Genomic DNA, 16,038 nt, shown 5'->3' with positions numbered 1-16,038 from the left:
CACAGACACAGACCTAACTGAATGTCTGGAGATGTGGTAGATGCTCTGGTCTGCTATGCCTTCAGTACTCTTTAACTCCTGAGGACTTCCAGTTTCTCTCCCAAAAATCTGGCGTATTTTGAAGTACTCTGAGGAGTCCTTATCTTCTGTGTTCTCTACAGACCCCAGCAGGTTTGTCTTTCATCCATTGAATGGCACCATTATGATAGTTCTGCAGTTCATATACTGTGCAGAGCATTTGTGCAGTACACTGACATTTCACACACGCACACATGCACATGCACACACACACACACACACACACACACACACACACACACACACACACACACACACACACACACACACACGCACACACGCACACACACACACACACACACACACACACACACACACACACACACACCACACACATGCACACAGTCTGAATCTGCTTGAGTATATGGGCATAGGAAGCCTGTTACTGTTCCAGATGCTTGTGGAGGTGTGCAGATGATTACAAACATGTTGTATTTTCAGTACTTTATTAAAAGTTCACAGTCTGACTTGAGTTTGCAGCAAATCTTGTACTGTTGGCATTCATTAGTGTTCTCAACACCTAATAGCAAACCGAAAATATGTAAACCAAAGAAAATACACACTGAATCAAAAAACAAAAAATGACCAAATGAAGACCAGCAGGATACAAAACAAGTCTTCTTTTAATAAAACCAGAAAAAAAGAGATTAGCACTTTCATCTGAATTTCAGCACATAAGGACTTCATCAGATAAAATCATACAGTCATGATATATTTAAATAATAACATTTCAAATCAGTTGACCAGTCCCCTCCATCATTTAGTTAAGCAATTATTAATCAATCAAGTGACGTGCAAAGAATTCAAGATACATTTCAACCCTTATTGTAGTAGGAATAAATTGGGGGACAGTTTTCTAGTGAATGGTATGAAATATTACCTTACTGATAAATTTAATTGTGAGTCTAGGAAAGTAGTATATTTGGCTACATGCCAAGACTGTCCCAGGTTCTACATAGTAAAAACAGAAAGTAGATTCCGAGACAGAATATAGGAACATGAATTTATCAAGAAAAAAAAAAAGACAGTAACACCCTGGCTAGGCACATTATAGAATTCCCGGTGGACTCATTTAAATATATGGCCATAGATGAGATCAGAGTAAATTCAAGGGGTGGACTAACTGGCCTTTACTTTGAGAAAAAAGTTATTATGGCAGTTAAAACTGAATGCCTGTACATGACCAGGACTGAATGAGTTTAATTCTATCTATTGTTTATTAAGATTAAAAGCACTCGACAGGTAACAGGTTTAATTAACATAATATTATATTTTATACATTATGTTGGGAACATTTGAAAAATATTTTATAATCAATTTAGTCAGTTTTTTTAAATATAAATTTGCTCTATATTTACTTATTGTATGAGAATTTTATGCATGTATTTTATATATATATATATATATATATATATATATATATATATATATATGGGATCCGTACAGATCCCCGAATGGCAACATCACCGAAACAGATTCGACCGGGCATACTTGCATGAAAGTGCTTTTCACCGAAGAGCACTTTCGCGTAAGTATGCCTGTTGCGGAGATCGCACTACAGCGGGGATAAGGGAAAATTCCCTTTTCCCCACTGTAGTGCGACCTCGGAGTGAGAATATTAAAGTAGGGAGGGTGTGGGGTTGCAGGGGGGCTTGCCCCCCTGCAAAAACGTAAATATAATGTATTTTTTTAACACACTTTAACATAAGCGCTTTTTTGGTGAAAGCGCTTTCGTTAAAGTGTGTTCAGTGATTGTGGATTGGACTATTGAACTTTTGTTCAATAGTCCTAGATCCATATATATATATGTATATATATATATATATATATATATATATATATATATATATATATATATATATATATATATATATCAAACTGGACACAACCACCACAATGTTATAAAACCAGTATTTAATGTCGAAGTAAAACAAAATAAGATAAAATAAGCGCTTTCACATGCTACACAGGCATGCTTCTTCAGATTTCACAAACACATTTTCAAACAGTTCTTAAATACTAACTGCACAACCAAATAATTGAATAATGGATTCAATAATTTAATTCAATAATTGATTGACTTGAGCAAGCAATATTTTAAGGCAACCAGCTCCTAGTTGAAAGCCAGATATAAAGTGAATCATATATAATGAAATGTGTGTATGTGTATCCTGAATACAAAAAATACAATATGATAAGTAATATAAAGTGATGATTAACTAACTAAAAATTAATAGTTTAAACAAACCACAATTTGCAACATCATATTACACTATCCGATGTAAAAAATATAAAAATATAAAATATATCAAAACACTATTTACTAAAATGTGTGTACTGAATGTACATCTGAACCCAGGGTATAATAGTATAGGTCATACTTTTAGGTTCAGGGTGTTACAGATGATATTGCAGAATAAACGAGGGGGTAGTAACCTGAACCACTTAGAATCAGTTGAGCTTGAATGGATCTTTAGAATGAGAGCACATGTAGAACCAGGGCTCAACCAGTCTATTAGCATTAAACCAATACTGGATGCACGTAATTAGATGTATTTTTGGATTCAACCATATATATTTATATATCTCTATATTGTATTTTTATATTATATACTATATATATTATTAATATTTCTTCCATTAATGTTTTAAGAGGTAATGAATTATAAGCGCTGGACATGCCTAAGGACCCAAATTTATACCCTGGGTTTAGATGTACGTTCTACACGCATTTTAGTAAATAGTGTTTTGATATATTTTATATTTTTATATTTTTTACATCGGATAGTGTAATATGATGTTGCAAATTGTGTTTTGTTTAAACTATTAATTTTTAGTTAGTTAATCATCACTTTATATTACTTATATTGTATTTTTTGTATTCAGGATACACATACACACATTTCATTATATATGATTCACTTTATATCTGGCTTTCAGCTAGGAGCTGGTTGCCTTAAAATATTACTTGTTCAATCAATCAATTATTGAATTAAATTATTGAATCCATTATTCAATTATTTGGTTGTGCAGTTAGTATTTAAGAACTGTTTGAAAACGTGTTTGTGAAATCTGAAGAAGCATGCCTGTGTAGCATGTGAAAGCGCTTATTTTATCTTATTTTGTTTTACTTCGACATTAAATACTGGTTTTATAACATTGTGGTGGTTGTGTCCAGTTTTGGTTTTGATACTTTTCTCATTGGGAATTACAACCTTCAGACGGTAGCAGCACTTATTTTTCTTTATATATATATATATATATATATATATATATATATATATATATATATATATATATATATATCTTTCCTTGCGGCTGATTTTGTTAAGAGAGGGTTAAAATGTATCTTGAATACTGTGCAGGTCACTTGATTGATTAATAATTGCTTAACTAAATGATGGGGGGGAGACTGGTCAACTGGTTTGAAATTTTATTATTTAAATATATTATGACTGTATGATTTTTATCTGATGAAGTCCTTATGTGTTGAATTTCGGGCGAACGTGCTAATCTCTTTTTTCCTGGTTTTATTAAAATAAGACTTGTTTTGTATCATGCCGGTCTTCGTTCAGTCATTTTTTTTGTTTTTTGATTCAGTGTTCTCAACACCTGTTTTGGTACTGCACTGTGCCTGGATGTCATCCAGGTTATGTGCTTCTTTCATACCATCTAACCATCAAACTAACTCACCAATGACTTCATGCAGTGGTACATGTGGGTCCTTCAAAGATGGATAGTACAAACTGGTGTGGCACCAGTATTAATGTTTTGTGACCTCACTCTTATCCCTCTCACCACTGCTGTATGTCACCTCATACTAGTCCTTGCTGGGGCACCACCCAGTAACCTGGTTTATTGCTGTTGTCCTGTGTGCAAGACCACTTACTTTTGTACTTGTATGCATAAAATTACTGTTCTTAGCAGGTATGTGTGACCTGATGCCTGTGAAGCAGGGTAACATACTTGAATTTGTGAAGATGTGGTACATGCCCTAGTCTGCAATGCCTTCAGCACTCTTTTAACTCCTGAGGACTGCCAGTTTGTCTTGCAAAAAATCTGGTATATTTTGAGGGTCTCTGATCAGTCCTTGTCTTCTGGGTTCCCTATAGACTTTGTCTTTCATCTTTTGTATGGCACCATTATGGTAGTTCTGCACTTCATATGTTGTGCAGTGCATTGGTGCAGTACACTGACATTACACGAGGTACCTTCCCAAACATTCTACTGCATATCCCTGAGTGTTTTACCACAGCTTCTTTAAATTAGCAAACCACTGCTTCCTTCCACGTGTCACAATGATTTCAATCTCATTAGGAGTGACTTCATCTTTTCTGCCTGTCGTCTCTGTTATTTCTGTTTTATGCTATTTCCTGCATCTGTCAGTCATTCTGATGATTCTCTGCATATTTTCCATGACATGTGCTACTTTTTCAAACACTGTTTGCCTATTTGTATAATCTATCTGTCGCTGAACATTTTGTTTGCAATTTTGCAATTTTTGCTTAGTTTCTTGGGATGTAGGCATCCCGGATGCATCTGCGTGATACAAGAAGGACTTTATTTTTTGGCTGAAAATGTTGACCTTTTCAAGCATGAATTGCCTTTCTGATCTGTAGATGTGGTAGCAACATTATTGCTTACAGCACTGACTGGAGAGTTCACTTTGTTAAATTATGGGTCATCTGGAGGTAGAGCATGAGAGTATTCCAGGGGATGATACCTACATTTCTACATTAAAATGTTATACCTTTCAGTTGTCACTTTTAGGACCATGGCCCATGGTGCAGGAAGATAAGCAGATGTGGTGTATTTTTCATGTATATCAAATAATTCTTACTGATACACTACTGTCAGTTCAGCTTAACTTTTACATTAGAGATTCTGGATTCCTTTACTGACTGCAGAAAACATTTAGTCAGGTAGCAGGCATGATATCATTCATATTCTGAAAGAACATGTTGATAGCATTGTGTTAGGGAGAACAGACACACACAATAGAAAATATATAATACAGAAATTCACATTATGGCCTATAAAACATTTACTGGTATTTAGAAGCAGTACCCCCATGACGTGATTTACTACTGGGATACTAAATTAAAGCTTTTTATGGCAACCTTTCTAGCCTGCAGGCCACTTGGATGGAAATGCAGTATCCATTCATACGTTCATTCAACTGAAAACTGGGTAGACTCACTGATCATTCTTCTTCCACATTGGATACTTAATAAGTTTTACCCTGTAAAAATGTTAATCAGGTTACATATACAGTCAAACATAGCTATATCTATATATCTATAGCTGGAACCACTGCTAAATCATGAAAACCCAAACTACCGATGCCCAAAATCCCAAGATCAAATGCTTGACACACTAAAATACTGAAACATCAAAACCGCGAAATTCAAACTACCGAAAACTACACTGAACATACACCACACACATACACATACACACACCGTCCCCCAGAACACAAACACACATACCTAAACTACAGACAAAAAGGGGGGCAAGCCCCCCCTGCACCACCCATGTGGGGGCTGCACCCCCCACACCCCCCTACTTAAATATTCTAACTCCAAGGTCGCACTACATACACAAACACACGAAACACCACCACACACCTACATTCCCCTTGCACACACACATCACAGTCACAACACACACTTACACACTAAACCCTTACCAACACATTTAAACATAGATACTTACCTGACCTTCCACCATACCACAACACCAGAAGCATGAATGTCAAACTCCTGATGGTCGGGACTTTGAAATTCGTGCTTCTGGTCTTTCAGTAATTAGGAGTTTTGGCTATATAGTCTTGAAAGTTATGATCGAGACCATTTAATCAATGTTTCAGAATATTGAAATTCTGAAACAAATCCAAAAAAATCCCCCAACAATTTAAATGTTTCTGCAGGGGGGGCCCTGCACCCCCCACATGGGGGGGGGGAGCTGCATCACACAACCCCCACTACTTAAATATTCCAACTTCGAGATCGCACCACAGGGAGGAAAAGGGAAATATCCCATGCCATGCTGTATGCAGATCTCCATTCACAATGTTGGGATTCTGAAAGTTCGATCATATGGTCTCAGCCATATGAAATTTGATCTTTCAGGATTTCGGCATTGTGAAGTGTTCCTATATATATATTTATATATATATATATATATATATATATATATATATATATATATATATATATACACACACACACACACACACACACACACACACACACACACACACACACACACACACGCACACATGGATCTACTTTAAATTTCGAATTCTCAGTATCCTGAATTGCAAAATGTTGAGACCAAAAAAGTGAAACTTCATTTAACTGAAACTTGAAAATAGTGTAACACAAAATATCGAAAATCAAAAACTGAAGCTAACCTTCCAATCCTGCACCACTGTAAAACACACTAAACACTTAAAACAGACATTTATCTAACTCTCTATGATTAAGCAGGGGGCAAGTCATTCTGCAACCGCCACGTGGGAGACTGTGCCTCCTACACCCCCTGCTAAATGAATATGTAAATTCCAAGATCACACTACACAGTAGAAAATGGTAAATATACTGTTCTGCACTGTACATCAACAAAATCACATACACAAATACACACAAGGACCTTCCTTACCAATAAACCACTTAATAAATACGAAAAAAACACTACCTATAATAATTCCTCCACACTTCCACTTAAAAGATTAAATATATATTTCATAGCTATACAAGGTTTCACTCTGTCAACACCTAATGGCCACCATACTGCTTCCTACACACTACAACACCTTAACGGCATACCACACAAAACTTAACACCATTACGACATTCTAACACTCGATGAAATGAACTTATGCTATTCCAGTCTCAACATTTTGCAGTTCGAGATTCTGGTAAAATTTCGGGTATATATATATATATATATATATATATATATATATATATATATATATATATATCTCAATTAGATTTTAGTAGACTTAGAGAAAGCATATGACAAAGTGCATAGAGAGGAGTTGTGGTATTGTATGAGAAAGTTGTGAGTGTCAGAGAAGTATGTATGAGTGGTACAGGATATGTACGATGGTAGTGTGACAGCGGTGAGGTCTGCTGTGGGAGCGATGAATGTGTTTAAGGTGGAGGTGGGCTTACATCAAGGATCAGCTCTGAGCCCTTTCTTATTTGCAATGGTGATGGACAGGTTCACAGATGAGATCAGATATGAGTCCCCGTCGACTATGATGTTTGCAGATGGCATTGTGATCTATAGCGAGAGCAGAGAACAGGTGGAAGAGACCCTGGAGAGATGGAGATATGCTCTAGAGAGAAGCGGAATGAAGGTCAGCAGGACTAAGACAGAATATATGTGTGTGAATGAGAGGGAGGATAGAGGAATGGTGAGGATGCAAGGAGTAGAGGTGGTGAAGGTGGATGAGTTTAAATACTTGGGATCAATAGTTCAGAGTAACGGTGAGTGTGGAAGAGAGGTGAAGAAGAGAGTACAGGCAGGATGGAGTGGGTGGAGAAGAGTGTCAGGAGTGATTTGTGACAGATGAGTACCAGTAAGAGTGAAAGGGAAGGTCTACAAGAGGGTAGTGAGACCAGCTATGTTATATGGTTTGGAGACAGTGGCATTGACAAAAAGGCAGGAGTTAGTGCTGGATGTGGCAGAGTTAAAGATGTTAAGATTTGCACTAGGTGTGATGAGGGTGGACAGGATTAGGAATAAGTATATTAGAGGGTCAGCCCAGGTTGGAAGGTTTGGAGACAAAGCTAGAGAGGCAAGATTACGTTGGTTTGGACATGTGCTGAGGAGAGATGCTGAGTATATTGGGAAAAAAGATGCTAAGGATGAAGCTACCAGGTAACAGGAAAAGAGGAAGGCCTAAGATAAGGTTTATGGATGTGGTGATAGAGGACATGCAGGTTGTTGGTGTGACAGAGCAAGATGCAGAGGACAGGAAGAAATGGAAACAGATGATCTGCTGTGGCGACCCCTAATGGGGACAGCCGAATGAAGATGATATATATATATATATATATATATATATATATATATATATGTGTGTGTGTGTGTGTGTGTGTGTGTTTTTTGGAAACTTATTTCATCATCATTTATATATTCGAGGGTATAGGTGCAAAAGTTTAAAATTCCGAGTGGATTTTTTTATCATCTCTGAAAATGTCAAGATGTAGATTGCATTTGTGTTTTTGAGTGTCAATGTTTAAAATTGGATTGGAGATCACACTACAGAGGAATCAAGAAATTTACCCTTTTCCTTACTGTAGTGTGATCTTGGAATTTAAATATATAATTAGCAGGGGATGTGAGGGGTGCAGGGAGGCTTGCACCCCTGCAAAACGTTTGTAGGGAATCACTGGACATCAAGATAAGTTAGGTAATATCGATAATGTCGAATTAGAATTATCGACATTACTACTTTCATTGTATTGAGTGAACAATGTTTTTAATTTCTGATCTTTTCTTTTTTGAGTAAATCATTACTGGTGCAACTGTGTATCAGAGTTTTGTGATAATAAAAAAAAAAAAAAAAATATATATATATATATATATATATATATATATATATATATATATATATATATATAGACACAGTGGATATAAAAAGTGTACACAACCCTGTTAAAATGCCAGGTTTTTGTGATATAAAAAAAGGAGACCACAATAAATCATTGCAAGACTTTTCCCACCTTTAATGTGACCTATAACCTGCACAATTAATTTGAAAACCAAACAAATCTGTTAGGGGAAAAATATAAATAATAAAAAAATGTAGAATAACCTGGTTGCATAAGTGTGCATACCCTTAAACTAATACTTTGTTCTGTGTGCACACCCTTAAACTAATACTTTATTGAAGTACCTTTTGATTTAATTACAACATTCAGTCTTCTTGGGTACACACCTGTCATCAATTAAAGAGACTCTGATTAACCCCAAATAATATTCAGCTGTCCTGACATTTACTCAGTTGCCTGCTACAGCAAAATCCATGGTTTGCATAGAACTTACAAAGCATCAAAGGGATTTTGTTGTTGAAAGGTATCAGTCAGGAGAAGGGTACAAAAAATATCCACAGCATTGGCTATACCATGGAACACAGTGAAGACAGTCATTAAAAAGTGGAGAAAATATGGGAGAACAGTGACTTTGCAAAGAACTGGATGTCCCTCCAAAATTGATGAAAAGACAAGATGAGTACTGGTCAGGGAGGCTGCCAAGAGACCTACAGCAACACTGAAGGAACTGCAGGAATTTCTGGCAAGTACTGGTTGTGTACTACATGTGACAACAATCTTCCATATTCTCCATGTGTGTGGACTATGGGGTAGGGTTGCAAGACGGAAGCCTTTTCTTACACAGAAAACCATCCAGGCCCGGAAAATTTTGCAAACCAATATATCAAGTCTTGAAAAACAAAAAGGCAAAGGACAAAGGACAGTCCAGCAACTTCCAATTTAGCAGAAAGAAGTTTAATAAGGTTAGCGCTTACATACAGGTCAGTGCCTGTACTTCTTCAGACAAAGAAACAACATCAAGCAGAATCACCTAAATACCTTCCCCCTTCAGGTAACCACACCTACCAAAAATCACATGAGTGATTAGTAATTAAAAATACATTAACTCACCAAATAATCTATTGAAAGCAATCTGTTAAAAACTCAAATAAAAAACTGGTAGAAGTGATAAGCTGAACAGCCAAAAATCCTGTAACGCACCTAAGAAATATGTATGCTTCCAAAAGTTTGAAGATAAAAATAGAATAATAATATGATGATAAAAAATATATAAAAATATCATCCCATATAGGCAACAAATGCATATACTGTTAGATACATTTCATATTAATGAATATATAAATGCATTTAAATACATAAATAAATCTCAAAAGCTTGCAAAAAATGTATATGTAAAATGTATATATAAGAACAGTATATATAAGAAACAGACAATAACATGAATTTGTATAATTCCTTATGTAATTAAACTCTAGTTTCAGAATGCAAGCTATGGAGCACACATCATTAATGCCTGGATGCCTAAAGACATCACACCTGATTTGCCATAAAGGCTCGCACCTCTCCAGCTGTAATGAAAAAGGGCCACCCCTAACAGTCTCATTAACTTGTTCTATAACCCTAAAAGCAAAAGTGTGATCAAGATAGTTTATTGTGTGTTTTGCAAGTGCATTCTCAACCTTTTTATTTTAAGACGGGACATAGTTTGCACTTGGCCAAATAAACTATGCTTTTAGAGTTCTGATTGAACCTGCCATTGCATGAGAATCTATAATCCCTGACTGTAAAAAGACAACCAGTGTCAATATACCTGCAATAGGGGCAAGTTTCACATCTAAACATGCCTTTTACCCTTGAATTGGAAGTCTTTCTTGTTTCGAATAAGGATTTCAGGTTTTGTCCTCTTTTAAAAATAACTACTGGCTTGGTTGGTAAGCTATTACTGACATTCCCATCAGCTGTAATCAGATCCCAATTCTTATAGAAAATAAGTTTCAAAAGTTGGGCCTCGTTACAAAAGGGAGTGATGAAAGATGAAGAAAAGTCAGTATTAGGTTTTATGTGTGGACTGATAGTTTCATCACTCGCGGCATTCCCTATCGTCATCTCGTCTATAGCTTTGTAGAAACCACTGGCCCTTTTAAAAGTTACCTCATCTAATGTATCATCTAATAACACCAGTGGGTAAACACGCTTCAAAAACATGCCCTTTAAGAGTTGACATTCCGCTAAAAAATCTTCAAAGTCAAAAACCATTCTAGCTGCTCGGACAAGCTGTCCTTTGACAACTGATTTTTTCTGGTGTCCTGTGTGTGAACTAGAAAAACGTAGGAAGGAATTTGAATAAGTTTCCTTCCTAAAAATAGTGGCAACATAGCGCTGTCTTAAATGGTCCTTACTCAACCGTATATCCAAATAGGAAATGCTTTCTCCCTGAAAATCACTGGCAAATCTTAGGACCTGTGTTGTATTGTTCATGTAATCAATGAGTTGCCTAAAGACTGCTTCATTACCTTTAAAGATAATAAAGATATCATCCAGGTACTGGGTATAAAAGTGGATGAGGTTAGAAAAGGGTTATTGTTCAGCATGTACCCCTTCTCCCAAAACACCATCAGAAGATTGGAGAAACTAGCATCACATGGTGATCCCATAGCTACACCTTTTGTTTGCACATAATAGGAATCATCAAACAGAAAAAAAGTTATTTGTAAGTATTAGGTCCAGAAATTCTTGAACTAAATACAATTCATCATTATTTACTGAGGAATTCAGTACGGTTGAGAAGTATGAGGAGCATCAAGTAGCTAGAAAATTTGATTGAACTAAAAATCGTAACCCTTGTAGGTGGGTGTTTACGGCATGCTTCTGAAAAAAATAAAAATTTGAATTGAAATAGTACATTTTGAGCTTTAGCATACAGGAAGTAGGTCATTCAACATGCTGCATTTCATAACATTATGATATCATTGTCGCCAATAGTTATACCTATCCACGTGGTCTAGATAAAACACAAAATAAGTTACAAGGTATTAAAGTGACGGTGACAGTTCGCTGTTTGGAGATGCAAACGTAATGGAAAAGGAATATGTACACATTCTTGTGTAACATAACTAAAGGGCTTAGCATTTAATTTGGATGGAAACATAACTCTTGCTATCTCCTTTCCTGCTTCATATTAGGAAAATTGTAGTTTTTAAACAACTACAACTGGCTTTGTTTTTTCTTCCTTCTTTATAGCAACCATGCAAGTGTTGATCTGATGATAAAGCACAGACTTGTGAATTTATTTTCAGGTAATATTGATGCAGGCAACCATATTGTTCTCAAATGTGTCCCCATCTTGAGATTCTTTCAGAGGTGGAATTTGTTAGCCTTAGTTTGCCATTCTTGGGTACCCTAATTAGCAGATTGAATATATGGAAATATAACACAGTATACATGTTGAAATGTGTTGTTACCACTGAAAAAGGGTTCTATATAGCTAAGAATGCAAATGCAATTTAAAAATAAGCAGGCGTAATGCATACTTTCATTTATTAGGTAAGAATGCTGATAACATACATAGTTTTCAAGGATGATTTCTGAGACATACATGATTTAGAAATGTTGAGGATTACAAGAGCAGGTTAAAGAGAAGCAAGAGAATTGTATGATAAAGGTAAATGAGTTACTTAGTAAAGTTGCAGAAGAATAGAAGTAACATTTGAATAGATTTACCCTGTGTGAAATGTTTGTCTCGTACATTTGTCTGTGCTCCACCCATCTGCTTCTCCACTAATCTCTGGTGCTGTCATCATGGTCTCATTTACATCATTATGTATATGCTTCTAAATGTCATATTTTTGCCTATGTTTATATATATATATATATATATATATATATATATATATATATATATATATATATATATATATATATCTACTTTGCATGCTTGAAAGCCCAAATACTCAAACATAATTTTCATGAGATGAAAATAATGAAAACTAAACTCCCGAACCACGCATTTTTCCCAGGGCAAGTAAACACTTGCCCAAATTGCCCAAAGCTTCAAGAAAACACACCGTAGTATTTGAAACCCACTTATGCCCCCCCACCCCATAACTGTATATGTGTGTGTGTATGTGTGTGTGTGTGTGTGTGTGTGTGTGTGTGTGTGTGTGTGTGTGTGTGTGTGTGTGTGTATATATATATATATACACACACACACACACACACACACACACACACACACACATATATATATATATATATATATATATATATATATATATATATATATATATATATATATATATCAACACTAGGATCACGCTGTAGTAAAGTTGTACAAGTATTTTGAAGAGCATATGGTCTTAAGATTATTGTGGGGAGTGATAAGGTTTGTAAGTATTGGGCTATTAGTAGGCTGATACAAGATCTTATGTGCAACTGTTATTTGTTCTAGATTATGACAGTGATGGGTTCTGAAAGCAGAGCCAGTGGCAAATCTGGAAATATTGTTGCAGGAGATTGCTAGCTTGTTAAGGTTATTTTTACACAAGTTAGTAAATATAGGGGAGGCATAGAGGAGAGTAGAGATTAAATGGGTGTGGGCAATAGTAGTCCTAGCTAATGGAGTCAGGAAGGGTTTGATACTATAAAGGGAGCCTAGTTTTTTGTTGACTGTTTTTATTGTACTGTTAATATGAATGTCGAAGTTAAGGTTGTTATCAATTAATAGCCCTAGTAGTTTGGTAGTGGGATCAGGAGATATGATAGTACCATTGTTTGCTATAACAGTAAAGTTAAGTGGGGAGGCCCTACGAGTTGGAGTGAATAGTAAGAGTTTTGTTTTTTTTGGGGTTCAAGATGAGGCAATGGTGTAGAAGCCAGTTTTCAACTGTATTGAACACCTTTTGGGTTAGAGTTTGTAGAGCAGCTGGAGAAGTGGCTGAGCATACTAACGTGGAATCTTCTGCATATTGGATACAGGTAGCTTGTGGAATTACTGAATGTAGGTCATTAATAAAAACAGAAAATAAGAGAGGACCTAATATAGAGCCTTGAGTGACACCAAGGGCAATGGGAAGGAGGGTGGATAAGTTATTATCCCATAGTACAGCCTGTTGTCTATTCTTTAAGCAGGATTGGAACTATTGTATGGCCAGTGTGTCTAGTGAAAGAGTTTTAAGTATGTTTATGAGTAGCTGATGGTTAACCATATCGAAGGCTTTAGAGAGATCAATAAACAGGGCTGAGGAAAGAATGTTATTATTACGAATTTTTTTTAATGCAATCAGTGAAGGGTACGAGGGCAGAGGTGGTGCTGTGAAATGGCCTAAAACCATGTTGACAGTTAGCTAGTAGGTTGTTTTGAGTAAGGTAGTTTAGCAGTTGTGTATGTACATATTTTTCCATAATTTTTGCCAGGGGTGATAGTATAGCTATGGGTCTGTAGTTTGATAACTCATTGGAGTTACCACCTTTATGTAGGGGGACAATATGTGAAATTTCCCAGATAGATGGGATGGTTCCTTCAGTTATAGTTCTATTAATCAGGATGGATATGAGATAGGCTATGGCTTTTGCAGTTTTTTGCAAATATTCTGCTGGTCGTAGATCAGCTGAGGGGGTGGTTGGTTTAGGTTTCTGAATAAGGTTACAGACAAGGGATGTAGGAACAGGTTGAAAGTGAAAGGAGGAGAGTGAGCTGGATATAGCAGTAGTCAGGCTTGAGCTGTCAGGAGATAGTTGGTTGGCAAGAGATCGGATGGTCTCTGTAAAGAAAGTGTTGAAGGTACCGGCAATTTGTTTGGGATTATCATGGTTAGTGCCTAATGGGGGTGATGTGACAGAATGACCAGGGTGTAAAAGTTTATTGATGCCTGCCCAAACTTTTTGAGGTTTGTTTTGATGGGTTTGTTGCAGTTGATAGTACAAGCTTCTTTTATCTAACAGAATGGCTTTTTTTGTATCATTTCTTAACTGTCTAAATTGTATATGATCTGCAGGGCTTTTTGTAGTACGCCATTTGGCCCAGACTTTATTTCTTAGTAGGATTTTTTGTTTGGTTACTTTTGAGATCCATGGGGCAGGTTTAATCTTAGTTCTAATAGTACGTATTGGTGCATGGCAGTCTAAAATGGCTAAGAATATAGTGTTATAGTATTGGACTGCTTCCTCGAGTATATATATATATAAAAAATGAGTGAGAGGTCTCCTCTGTCACAAACACAGAAATACAGAGCACATACACACGTTACATGGTCAGTGAATGGTTATCAGGATCAAACTTGATAGCATGCAACTGTAAGAGAGAACTTTAACCACTGCACCAACAAGAATGCATAGAACCAGTAATTAAGTTGTTATGTGTACTGTGAGAGGCAGGTGGCCTTACAAGACTAACATTCCATACATCTTCTTCAGAACTTGTTTGTGGTTCTCATGTCCATCACAGCTGAACTGCAATATAAGCACATAATTAGTAATTATTTTTAAACATTTACACCATGTTTGCATCCTGCTGAGCCATGTGTATCCACTTTCAGTTAAACAGAATTTTAGATTACAAGGATGAGTATCTCACTGTATTTAGTCTCCTTTCAGAAGGATTGTCAATTGCTATGTGCAGGAAAATTCACAGGTACTAGATCTTTGAGCCTGTTTATGTTATTCAGCATCTCACAATCCATAATTCTAAGTTACTTTTTGTGGCCGACTCCTGGACATATGTTGGGTACTCCTTCATACACAGTTACTAATATGATACTCAGGACATGTTATCTGGAACTCGGTCATGTACTATATTAACTTCTATCTCACCCCTTATGTTTTGCAGCAGAATGTTTAGTATTCACCAACACTGATATGTGGGATTGTGGACACTAATGAGAGTGGACCGAAATATAGAAGAGCATGGTTCCTAAGCTCGCAGACTGACACCTAGTGATGCGACATCAGTGAAGTGGCTATTTTTAAGGACATACTGATGAACTGCCTGCAGTTGTCTCAGTGCTGAAACTACTTTCACTTAGTTTGAAGTTGAAGCAGATATGCAGTATAAGTCCACTGCTGTTAGCTATCTGGAGTGTCACGCTCTGCGGCCATTTTTTTGTGCAGGATGTTATGGAAAAAAAAAATTACTGAAACAGAGTTCAAAGATTTAACAATGACAAAAAAATAAAACACTTTGGAGGAATTTAAGCAAGCACATGTCCAGTCATGTTTACTGAATATAATACGTTTCTCCCTTAGAGTGCTGTTTTAATTTTTACTTTTAGATTCTTATTAGCTTGTTTCATTAATGCTTATTATTTTGCAGTTCTTTGTATGTGTCTACAAATTCTGACACAGTCTGACCAGTGCACACGAATGTAAACAAAACATAGGAACTGATACCTTTAGA

General features: G+C 36.2%; 1 long non-coding RNA gene across 1 annotated transcript in view; it reads left to right on the top strand.

The window, feature by feature from the left end:
- The window catches only part of LOC122801272, a 338,706-nt gene extending 322,912 nt beyond the window's left edge, over positions 1-15,794 (top strand). The window contains exon 3 of the long non-coding RNA XR_006364682.1: positions 15,472-15,794. This is a non-coding gene — a long non-coding RNA (uncharacterized LOC122801272). The remainder of the gene's footprint in view (positions 1-15,471) is intronic.
- Positions 15,795-16,038: the final 244 nt, after the last annotated feature.

This window comes from Protopterus annectens, chromosome 1.part0, assembly GCF_019279795.1.
Source record: "Protopterus annectens isolate FY-2018-M chromosome 1.part0, PAN1.0, whole genome shotgun sequence".
Lineage (NCBI taxonomy): Eukaryota > Metazoa > Chordata > Ceratodontiformes > Protopteridae > Protopterus > Protopterus annectens.
The sequence above is the reverse complement of the archived record's forward strand: the minus strand, read 5'-3'. Positions and strand labels throughout refer to the sequence as shown.